At 36.3% G+C, this 9,184-nt stretch overlaps 1 non-coding gene across 1 annotated transcript; it reads right to left on the reverse strand.

Moving 5' to 3' along the window:
* Nucleotides 1–8,860: 8,860 nt before the first annotated feature.
* Nucleotides 8,861–8,933, reverse strand: Trnaa-cgc (transfer RNA alanine (anticodon CGC)). The gene has a single exon. It is a non-coding gene; the product is annotated as a tRNA-Ala (tRNA).
* Nucleotides 8,934–9,184: the final 251 nt, after the last annotated feature.

The following is a 9,184-nucleotide window of genomic DNA, read 5'->3' on the forward strand; positions in this document are numbered from 1 at the left end:
AACGTTTTGATCTATAATTTCCCCAAATTGTTCCTCCAAACCAATTACATTTTTAATATCAGAGTTATATTGATTTGTAAATTATAGATTGCAGTGATCAGTCGTCCTTATTAAATTTTATTGTGCAGATCTAGATTTTGGCTAGAAGCTCAATGCACTATTATTTTCGCTCAGTGCATGTAATTCCCTGTTGGTTGGGCTTCATCCATTGAACTGAGTATTCAATGAACTGTGGATGAAACCCAACCAACAGGGAATTACATGCACTGAACGAAAATAATAATGCACAATTAAAAAAAAATTAAAAAGGATGACTGATCACTGCAATCTATAATTTACAAGTCAATATTAACGGTCACTGAGTGCAACAGCTTTCTGGATGGAAGGTAACCTGATATCAGAGTTAGCTATTTTCTCTCTGAAATTCCTTTCTACATTGTCCGCCCATGTACTGACACCTGAAAGTTGCGATTGAATGATTGAAAACTCATGAATGAAAACTCATTCTGCTTATCTACACCTCTTGCAAACTATACAACCCATGTCTTATATCATTATACTTAATATTGTACATGTCTTCAAAAGCACCTAACTTTTCAATAAGTTCGGATTCTACATTATTACATTTTTTTCAATGTTAAGTTCTAACCTTTTTGACAAATCTTGAAAGGTATCATTCTGTTTCTGACCAAGATCGGTAAACATATGATTTTCATGAGTAGTCAAACAGTTTGTCAACTCATTCTTTAGATCTACTTTTAAATTCTCTACTTTAGTACGTATAGTGTCAAACTCAGTCTTCAAAGTGCCCATGCCTTCGCACAGATTACTAGATTCTCCACTTTGAGAGTCGACCTTGGCACTTAGCAAACCCAAATTTGTCATTTGAATATTTAATTGAGAATTTACTAAGCCTAGTTCTTTACTTAGAGTCACACTTTGAGCTTTGATTAAATTTACCAACTCAGCCCAGTCAGGCACTTCTTTGCTAACTATCATGGCCATAGCCAGTTCTTGAGTGTTTCCAAACTGTTGTATATTTTCCATACTCTCATATGCTTTAGCTCTTGTAAGCATTTAAAACTAACTTTAAATATGATAACTACACAAATAAAGTTCACTCAACAGTATCTTGTACCACTTCGTACTAAACTAATGAAGTTTTGTTTCATGCTCACCCAGTGTAGAATTCTTGTAGCATAGGTGAGGGGATGTGGAGGCAGGTCAGTACCGGTGAACATCAGCTGGTGCTGGCGGCGTGGGATGTACATTGGTTTCCACGTCTGCGTCCCCGTGACGTGTGAGAGCTGTATATTCCCCGCACTGGATCTTCTTGGTTGGAGCATTATATGCATATTTCTTCTTAGACAAATACCATGATATCTTCTTTGCTGTCTGATCGTTGTGAATTTTTCATGTCTTCACCATTTTTCATTCAAATTTTGCTCCATTAAATACTTGAACATATTCCAATGTCTCAGAGTAAATTCCTTGTCATATTACGTTTGGTTGCTATGGCAACGCACAACAGCTTCTTTTCTTATTTTTGACTGAAAATTCCTGTTGTTTTTGGTCCTTTGACACAGTTCGCCACATTCTAACGTGTTGTGACATCTTAAAGTGTGAAAGTAGACATACAAACTTTACGTTCCATTAGTCAATGATGTATTTAACTTTCATGCATAGTATAATTCACACTTTCAACTTACATATGCAACTTCCTGTAAGTACGTCATACCATCGAACATTAGAAACAAAATGAGTTACAGTTAAAAGAAAGTTATTTACAGGCTGAACAGGTCATAGGTGAACCTTGAATGTACCTGATGGACAATATTATGTGTGTAAACTTAAAAAATAATTATATAGTATGAAGAAAAACAGTGTAAAAATATATTTTTTTCTTACCAGTTGTGAAATTTAAATCCACAGACTTATATAAGCTCAAGTACATGTAATGGCTTGAAACCAAGTCAAGACACTTAAAGATTATTTAATCTTTTGTGTACGATGGAGGACTTATTGAAAATGTGAGTTGAAAAGTAGTTAACCTTGATTTAGTTAATCTGTAGGATAAAACTGTGCATGTCATCATCTGTCTAAGTGGGGGACAGATCACTTTGGCTTGAAGCAATGTCTTATATGAGGCCTGTTCAAAAAATTCCAAAACATTCATAATTTCGCACCACCAATGTATTAGAGCAAAATGTGGTTGGCATCCCTGCAAACGCCTGTGTTTAATGTGTACCTGCCGGAAGTTTCTTTAATGTATGTCTGTTAGTTATTGTTCAGTGTTGTACTGAGTAGAAAGTTGTGTTGCACAGGTTGTGAATTTCGAGATGAGAAAGTTAGAGGAGCAACATATCTGCATTAAATTTTGCATGAAACTCAATAAAACATTTACGTAGGCACACCAAATGATGTAGGAAGCCTACGGTGGTGAGTGCTTAAGTCATTCTCACTGTTATTAATAGTTGACACATTTTAAAAATGGCTGGATGGAAGTTAAAGATGACTCTCATTCAGTATGCCCTTCGACACTTACTGATGATGTTCATGTCATGAAAGGCAATGAAATTGTGTGTGCCAATCAAAAACTGACTGTCTGAGAGGTTGCAGAAGAATGTAACATTTCATTTGGATCATGTCATGAAATCTTGACAGAACATCTGGGAATGCACCACGATGCCATTAAGTTCGTCCCATGGCTCACAAGTCAAGACCAGAAAGACCTTTGTTTTGCAATCTGTGAAGAGCTTTTGGATAGTGCAGATGAGAATGAAATGTTCCTTAAGAGAATCATAACTGGTGATGAGTCATGGGTCTATGGTTATGATGTTGACACCAAGGTTCAATCTTCACAATGGGTTGGGAGAGGTTCTCCAAGACCAAAAACAGCTTGTCAGGTCAGGTCAAACGTCAAAGCCATGCTGACAGTTTTCTTTGACTTTGAAGGATTAGTTATTTATGAATTCGTACCAGAGGATAAACTGTTAATTGATGGTACTACTGGAATGTGTTGCGACACCTGTGAGAAAATGTGAGAGTGACCTGAAATGAGGCAAGACAGTTCATGGCCCTTGCATCATGATAACACACCCGCATACTCATCCCTGTTGGCACTTGATTATTGCACAGAAAACAAAATCACTGTGCTGCCTCACCCTCTGTACTCTCCAGACTTAGCCCCTGTGAACCTTTTTTTTTTACTTCTTATTTCCAAAGTTGAAAACCCCCGTTGAAACAATGAAGGTTTGCAACAATAGACGAGGTAAAAGAAAATTCGCAGACAGTGCTTCATTCAATACACCAAGAGGTGTACCAAGACCAATCCTGGGAGTGAAAACAGTGTTGGGAGCAGCGTATCAATTGTCAAGGAGAGTTTTTGTAGGGAGAATGCATTATTAGTAAAAGGTAAGCGAACAAAAAATTTGTGAACAAAGTGCTGGAATTTTTTGAACTGACCTCGTACCTTGCTCATTCAATTCGACGAATGATGTCTGCAATTTTTTTAAAAGGAATTTTCTTTTTGTAGACATTTGTGGCCCACCTTCTGTGCACGGAATTGTTGTTTTCTTTGTACATGTACCGTGTGCTGGGGTGAACTCAGTGCATCAGCAAAACGCAGGGCATATTATGGCACACTGTGGCACTAGCTGCAGTGAGCGATTATCCCATGCCGCTTACATCCCTGCTTAGGAGATATGCTCTGGTCCAAGTAATCCCCAAGAGTTGCAGACTTTGCTGTTGACGTCTCTAGGAAGAAAACTCAGTCGTTGACTGACAGCCCTGATATATGAGAGACACTGTAAAAGGCCAATATTGTACAACTTGGGGTAGTAAGGAACTGTAAAAATGGAATGTACAATCCTCATTGTAATGCGAAATGAATTCATATATTGCAAAGAAGAAGAGTCTGAAATCATTTAGTTGGTCTTTTAAGCACCTTTTCATGCTGACACAGGTATCACAATGCTGGAAAAGGAGCCTGAAGCAGTGATAGCTGGCCCACAGTACTTCTGTAATTGCTTCCAAGTGCAACAAAGAAAAGCTTATAGCGCCATTCCATGTCAAATTGCCTACTTTCAGTACATTTTCCTGATAGACTGTCATGAAATTCTGATGAAATTTTATGAGAACATTCACTCACGTCCCCAATGAACGTTGGTAAAGATTAATGTTCATCAAAACAATAATGCCTGATATATAGTCACTTGTTTGAATCCTTGCATGACTTTGTGGAGAGCGAGTGTGAATTTCTCGCAACTTTAAGCTGTTATATTGTAAGTAATATTTTGTTGAAAGAAATGAAATTTTGCCATCTTGTACGACTTAATGTGTTCTCTTAAGAATAATTATTAAAATAATTTTACGACAGACATTCAGCCAGAAAATTTTGGGCAAAATTGCAAAATTTCACTTTGGCTCCTTATATCTCAGGGACTTAAGATGTGATGAATGTGAAACTTGAGCTGTAGTAATCTAACAACAAAAGTTACTCAAACATAAAGTTTCACTTAGTGCCACTTTCCAATACTGAATAAATCAAGTGCAAGATTGAAGTAAAGAAGGTAAAAAATGTGATATTTTCGACTTGATTTTGGAAAGAAACTATTTTCTATGAAACTCTCCAAACTGGGCTCATTGCAAACAAAGTCAATTTGATTACCCAACACGAACTAACAATACTAGATAATATGAATCAAAGTTGGGCGCAAAAATGTAAACCTCAGATCCTTGTATCTCATAGAGTAAATGAATGTTGAACATTAAACTTAATGCACAATACCTTGGTAGCACAAAGATATAGAATACAGAATTTCATTCACCTACTATTTCCCAGTAATCTACAAATTTGGCAAAAGATGATGATTTTTGTGAAACGGTGAAAATAGCGTATATTCAACACTTTTTACAAATACTGTTTTCAATTACAATTTCAACAGCAGTCTCATTTGATTTGAGACAATGTGTTTTAACCCCCCCCCCCCCCAACCCCCCCCCCACCCCCCACCATAGAACAGTAGGTGTAATTTCCTACAAGGTGCTAACAGTGGTAGAGCAGCATTGCTGCAAGGAAAGGTAGCTAAAAAAATTGCGCCGCGAATAATTTTAACTTAAGCTTCTTATATCTTATTGATTAAAGGCATGATAAACACAAAACTTTTGATAACAACTTCGAAACATAACGTTTTCCAATATAAAATATCATTCATATACTTTTTCCCAAATTTCTACAAAATCAGTTCAAAGTTGGTTTTTGTAAAAATTACAAAAATAGATTACATTCAGTTTGTTTTTAGAACATTTGTTTTCTATAACTGAGTGCAAAGTATTCACAGTTGGAAAGAACATGTTTTTCCAGAAAATCATGTTTAATTTTCCATTGTGTGCTAACAATAACTGAAAATGACAGGCAAATATGAGAGAATGTACCATGACATTGCTGCAACTTTTTGTCCATGTTTTGTTGCGTGTGGTTTTCATTTTTAAACTGACAAGCAGTATCTCACTGTACTGCATTGACCCATGGTCACATTGTCACTACCGGTTCAAGAATATGAAGCAGCAACCCCATCACCGTAGGGGTCACGCCTGACAGCTGTGCAACATCAATAATGGGTGAGTTACTTAATCCAGGTTCCCAAGTGGTAGAGCATCTAGCACGACCCTGCGAAGTCTGAAATTGATGGAGTTACCTGGCCATTATGTTGCCTGTATGTATGATAATGAATGGTGGATCACCAACACTGACATAGCAACAGAACAAAATGATGCAGTGATAATATTTATGCATCCCCAAGGCCCAGCTCATTCATTTTATTGGGCGGAATGGCAGGGTGTTCATTGAGTACCACAAAAATATCTCTTTTCCACGCTCTCTGTTCCTTCAATATTATCATCTGGCCAACAGTATCAATTCACAGAAAATAAACTGCAGAAAGTGGCTGAAAAACTTCAAAAAATATATACTACACTGTCGAGAAATTTGAGGTCAAAACTGGCATTACTTTCTGCTTGCCACCTATATGAGTATCCTTATGAGATACTCCTAAAGGTTGGAGAATCGGAGATAAGGTATTTAGCAAATGGCTTTGTAAGTAAACAGCTATCACCACAACACTTTTGAACTGTTAGTAACAATGTCACCATAATGAGATATTACTTGTCTGTTTAAAAATAAAATCCACATACAATAAAATGCAGACAACAGGTTCGCGCAATGTAGCCTGTTGCCACAGTACATTCCCTCAAATTTGTCCGCCATCTTCAGGTATTCTTTGAGCACATTGAAAAATCAAATGGGATTTGTTTTTTGGATACTTGAAAACACACCATTCTTTCCAACTGTGATTAGTTTGAAATCAGTTATGGAAAAAATGTTCAAAGGTAACTGAATGTGACTTATTTCTATAAAAATCAAGTTTGAAATGATGTAAAAATTTGGAAAGCAGTACATGAATGATATTTTATAATGGAAATCCTGTGTTGTTAAGTTGTTGTGCCCTAAGTTTCATGTTTATCATACCTTTAATCAATGAGATATAAGGAGCTAAAGGTAAAATTATTCACAGATAAATTTTTCTGGCTACTTTGCCTCGTAGCACTGTTGCCTTACCACTGTTAGCCCATGTTGGTAATTATACCCACTGTCTGGGGGGGGGGGGGGGAGGCCTTAAAACACATTGTCTCACATCAGACTTGTTTCTGAAACTGTAACTGAAAACAGTATTCGTAATAAGTGTCGAATATACCCTATTTTCACCTTTTCACAAAAATCATCATCTATTCAACAAATTTGTACGTTACTGGAAAGGAATTTTGTACCCCACTCATTGTGCTACCTAACTATTGTGTATTAAGTTTCATGTCCACTGTGGATTTATGCTATGAGATATAAGAACCCAAGGTTATCACATTTTTTTTTTCTTTTTGTGCTGTTATTTTCATGTCCAACTTTCATTCAAATTGTCTAGCATTGTTAGCTCGCAATGGATAACCAAAATCAGTTTGTTATGTAGCTCAAATTGTGGCCTTTGTAATGAGCCCTGTTTGAAGAGTTATATAGAACAAAGTTTTTTTTTTAAGTGGTACATAAATGAAATTTTATATTTGAGAACATTTTGTTGTTAAGTTACTACATGCCAAGTTTTGTGTTCACTATACCTTCACTCTCTGAGATATAAGAAGCCAAACTGAAATTTTTTCAGGCGACGTTGCCTAAAATTTTCTGGCTGAAATAATTTTGATAATTATTCTTAAGAGAATGAATAAACTTGTACAAGATGGCAAATATTCATTTTTTAGCAAAATATTATGCAAAGTAAAATGGGTCAAAGTCATCAGAAATTCACGCTTGCTTTTCGCAAGGTCGCGCAAGGATTCAAACAAGTGACTATATCTTCACAAGCTGCAACACAGTCATGAATGGAACAATGATCAAGAAAATGTAGAATAAATTTCTTTATTTCATGTCTGTGATCACAAATTTGTAGGTTCTCAGACTACTGGTTGCAGTCTCAGCAATGACCATCTTCGGACCTGTAGCAAAACATGGGAAAAAAATGCAAATACAACTAGTGGATTGTCTACAGCTTAAAACAATACTAATAGGCCACGCTGAAAATTATTACTGACATACATCTGAAAATTATGCACTTTAAACATGACAAGGCATATCTGGTTCAAAAACATGTCCTATATCCATAAAACTAGTACACACACACACACACACACACACACACACACACACACACACAGTCATCTTGTTAACAGTGTGACTGTTCAAAACAAGCTGTCATACAGTAGTCGCAAGATGTTTATGTTGCAAGCTCGCCAGATGTCGTTACTGTAGGCATAACATATATTCTTTATTGATGCACTGTACGATATAAAATAAAAAGAAGAATACATTCAGTAAAGTCTGTAGTGGGCTTACCAGGTGTATAAGTCATTATAGTAATAAAGTGTAGTAAATTAAAACATGATGAAATTTAGATTGTTAAGTGACAATAATTCTGATATGCTCTTGTGGCAAATTTTAGATGATAACATAATGATGTACATGAGGACTAGTTTACGGAATATGCAGAATAATATAAAAATGATAAAACAAATAGAGAAAGAAGCCAAATGAGTGAAAACAGACTTTTGTAAATAATCAGTGCTTATGTTGGCCTTACCATCAGGATACCACATAGGCAAGAAGTGGTTAGAGGAACATAACCGCCAGTGGGCCCTTCATACCATGTGACATGCCATTCCAAGAAAAGAATGATAAAACACCATAACAGTCCATTAACAAGATAATCTAGTTAATGAAACATATTGTATAAACAGAGAAGGGACAAGAAAACACAAGAGTTATTTGCTCAACACAAGAAAATGAAGTAATTATGTAAGCACTCTGTACTAGATACAGATGTAAGAAAGATATATGGAAGAGAGGTATTCAGTGATTAAAGTAGCACATTATCAAACAAAGCAAAGCAGACATTGGGTACAAAATTGCTCTGCCCGACTGAGCACGTTTGTTGGCTTTTGTTTTTTTACTTTATAAATTTCAAGTTTTTCTGACAAGTTGAGAACATGGCCTTTGTGCACTCTGTGGAGAATATGCATATCATTCGCAATGCTCTCTGCTTCTACAGAATGATCAATTCTGATAAATACGTGATTGTGAATGTTACTTGGAGGAGATTAGTGTTTAACGTCCCATCGACAACGAGGTCATTAGAGACGGAGCGCAAGCTTGGGTGAGAGAAGGATGGGGAAGGAAATCGGCTGTGCCCTTTCAAAGGAACCATCTCAGCATTTGCCTCAAGCGATTTAGGGAAATCACGGAAAACCAAAATCAGGATGGCCGGAGACGGGATTGAACCGTCGTCCTCCCGAATGCGAGTCCAGTGTGCTAACCACTGCACCACCTCGCTCGGTATGTGAATGTTACTTAAACCTTATGTTAGAAGACCACCCAGTTTGGCTGATATAATATTTATCACAATTATTGCAATTAATCTTGTATATTGCAGAATCCTCGAATTTGTTCACACCCTTTTCAGTTTTTATTTATATTTTAACATTAGATTTTCTGAAAAAAAAAAAAAAAAAAAATTCTATTTGCTTGAACATTTTGCTGTGAAATTTCATATGAATGGTTTTCATTCTTTCTTTATTGGTTCCA

This window comes from Schistocerca nitens, chromosome 4 (assembly GCF_023898315.1).
Source record: "Schistocerca nitens isolate TAMUIC-IGC-003100 chromosome 4, iqSchNite1.1, whole genome shotgun sequence".
NCBI classification, from domain to species: domain Eukaryota; kingdom Metazoa; phylum Arthropoda; class Insecta; order Orthoptera; family Acrididae; genus Schistocerca; species Schistocerca nitens.